The sequence below is a fragment of the Hemitrygon akajei genome, unplaced genomic scaffold (genome assembly GCF_048418815.1).
Source record: "Hemitrygon akajei unplaced genomic scaffold, sHemAka1.3 Scf000183, whole genome shotgun sequence".
Taxonomy (NCBI): Eukaryota; Metazoa; Chordata; class Chondrichthyes; order Myliobatiformes; family Dasyatidae; genus Hemitrygon; species Hemitrygon akajei.
This window is the reverse complement of record NW_027332069.1, coordinates 555,300-558,076: the sequence shown is the minus strand read 5'-3', so window position 1 is coordinate 558,076 and position 2,777 is coordinate 555,300. Positions and strand designations below refer to the sequence as shown.

The 2,777-nt window shown below is 47.4% G+C and overlaps 1 non-coding gene across 1 annotated transcript; it reads left to right on the top strand.

The window, feature by feature from the left end:
• The first annotated feature begins 363 nt into the window (after positions 1-363).
• On the top strand, positions 364-447 carry trnap-cgg (transfer RNA proline (anticodon CGG)). The gene is given in 2 exon segments: positions 364-399; positions 412-447. It is a non-coding gene; the product is annotated as a tRNA-Pro (tRNA).
• The last annotated feature ends 2,330 nt before the right edge of the window (positions 448-2,777 follow it).

Sequence of the window (2,777 nt, the reverse complement as noted above, 5' to 3'; positions counted from 1 at the left end):
GCTTCTATACACCCGCCTGAAATCATGCCAATTATTCACCGTCCAGCAGCCGCCGGGGCAGGGAATTGCTCAGAGGCATCTCCCAATGCAAGAAAAGTATGCTCGGAATTGAGTTTTAAACAAGCGTCCCTTGTTTGGTTCCTTTCCATTGGCAAACGCATTCTGATCTGCTCTACATCAGGTTCCGTTATATTCTTATTTTGACTGAATCAAGTAACGAATACTCTTGTAATCTCAAAGGAATACAGGCACAACATATATCGAAATCAGGCTCTCCTCTCAACAACGGAGAGGGCAACGGGTTTTCCACCAATTAACTTCAAATGGCTTCGGAGTTCAGTTGTGACGCAATCTGCGAGTGCAGGCTCGTTGGTCTAGTGGTATGATTCTCGCTTCGGGTGGAAAAGCACATGCGAGAGGTCCCGGGTTCAAATCCCGGACGAGCCCCGTTATTGGACATTATCAGTGATTTGCTTCACGACTTTTGCATTGACGCTCGAGATAATTGGCTATATCAAACAGAAACACTGAAGAAGGAATTGGAAATAGTTTTCAAGGCAGATAAGTTTGAGGTTTCCCATTTTGGAATGTCAAACCAGCTGAGTATTTATTCTAGGAATGATAGAGCACCGGGGAGTGCAATTCAGCAGGGAGAGGGAGTCGGAGAAGGACATAGTTTGCTGAAACCCGTCTCATGTGCAGAGAGACTGTGGGAAAGGTGTTCGGCACGCTGGCCTCAGGAGGTCAGTGTAGGAGTTGGGAGACTGTGTTGCTGTTACACTCTGTTGTGGAAATACGTGTGAAATGGAAACAGCGCAGCAGTCTTTGGAAAACGATGGGTCTGCATGTTGATGAGCGCTGTAGACATTCATGTGGAAGAACAAGAAACTTTCAAGTGAATTTACATTGCTTAACATCTTCCCTTTTCCCGACCAGGACACGTGCATTAGACTTGCGTACAATATCCGTTTATACATTTCATAGGGTTTCGAATCGGTGCGGGCAGAAATTAGGTGACAAGCGAGACTGCCCACACCGGTCACATTGTTGTGCCTAATGCTTGGGATTTCGAGAGCTGGAATTTTACCACTGAACTCAATTTCTTCTGATCCAGATTGAGAGTCTCAGTTCTGATCTTCACCAACATCTGTCTTCCGGATGTGACTTACTTCAGAATCAGAATCAGATTCGGGTTTAATATCCCGGACAGATGTCGAGAAATCTGTTAAATTAGCCGCAGCAGTGCAATCAATACATGATACATATAGAAATAAAAATCAAACATTCAATTAGAGTAAATATATGTATATATCGGCGGATTCATATGTAGACGGACTTTTCATTTTCGTTTCACTGTAGATTTCTTTGACCAGTTCGGCTTGTTATCTCTGAGCTGAACCCTCGAAATTGTGGGAGCGGTGGACACTCTCAGTCTGCCCTCCACCATTTGACTTGTTTGGCATGAGTGACCCTACCAAGAGCCAAAGCATTAACTCCTAACTCCAGCCAGCTTCGCTCTCCAGGTTACTGAGCCAGGCAAGCCTTCACACCGCGACTAGGTTGTGTTCTGTTTGGAGTCTATGGATGTGATCACTAATTACAAGCCAACCCTGAGACGAATACCAGGAATGTCTGACAACATACCGAGCTGAAACCAATCACGTGAAAGTGACAGTCTCAGCCCATCCTGCGTTTGCAGTGAAATGTGCAAACCCTTTATGAAGAGTGTCGTTGTCCGTGACGCCGCTCGCTGCTCCATTCTGTAGATACTGAACCATTTCAGCCACGACCCAGGACTGATTACTCACAATCACTCACACCGGGTGGTCCGGAAGAAAAGCCATTGCGTTGACTGTTCTGCTGATCAATGACTGGGACGGGTGAAGCATCGAGGAGGCAGCGACTCTCCCTGCTACCCATGCTGCACTCGGAACTTGGAGGAACACATCGTTTACGTTGACTCTGCAGGCAATCCTGTTTCTAATGACACCAATAGGCGTCTCAGCATCAGATGGATATGCTGGTTGGGTGGAGTCGAAGCAACAACCTTCTCATCAATTTTACTAAGACCAGGGAATTAGTTGTACTCCAGGGAGAATGCGTCAGGTGAACAAACGCAAATCCTCACTGGAGGTTCAGAACGGTGAATCTATGGAATTTGTTGCCACGGGCGGCAGTGGAGGCCGGGTCACTGGGTGTATTTAAGGCAGAGATTGATAGGTTTCTGAGTAGTCAGGGCATCAAAGGTTATGGTGAGAAGGCGGGGGAATGGGACTAAAGGGGAATTTGGATCAGCTCATGATGAAATGACGGAGCAACCTCGATGAGCCGAATGGCCGACTTCTGCTCCATTGTCCTATGGTCTTATGGTCTTCTGAGTAAATATCTTCAGGTTCCTGGGCGAAGACATCTCAGCGGATCCATCCTGGTCCCAAAATGCTGACGCGGTCACTGTGCAGACGTCATAATTGTTCATTATTGACATTTAGAGTGCTGTCGAAGAATCAAATGCATTTCTGTGGGCGTACGTGGAGAGCATTGTCAATCATTGCGTCACAGTCTGGAGTGGGGCGGGGCTCCAATGCGTAGGATCGAAAGAAGGGGCAGAGTGCTGTTGAAACGGGCACGCCTCGCCAATATCATGTTCTCAATACGGTGCCAAAAGAAGGCTGGGTGCATTATTCAGGACCTTCACCAGACCAAACATGCCCTCTACATATTTCTACCCACGGGGGTGGGGAGTGGGGGAGTGTGGCGTGGGGTGGTGGATGTAGAGG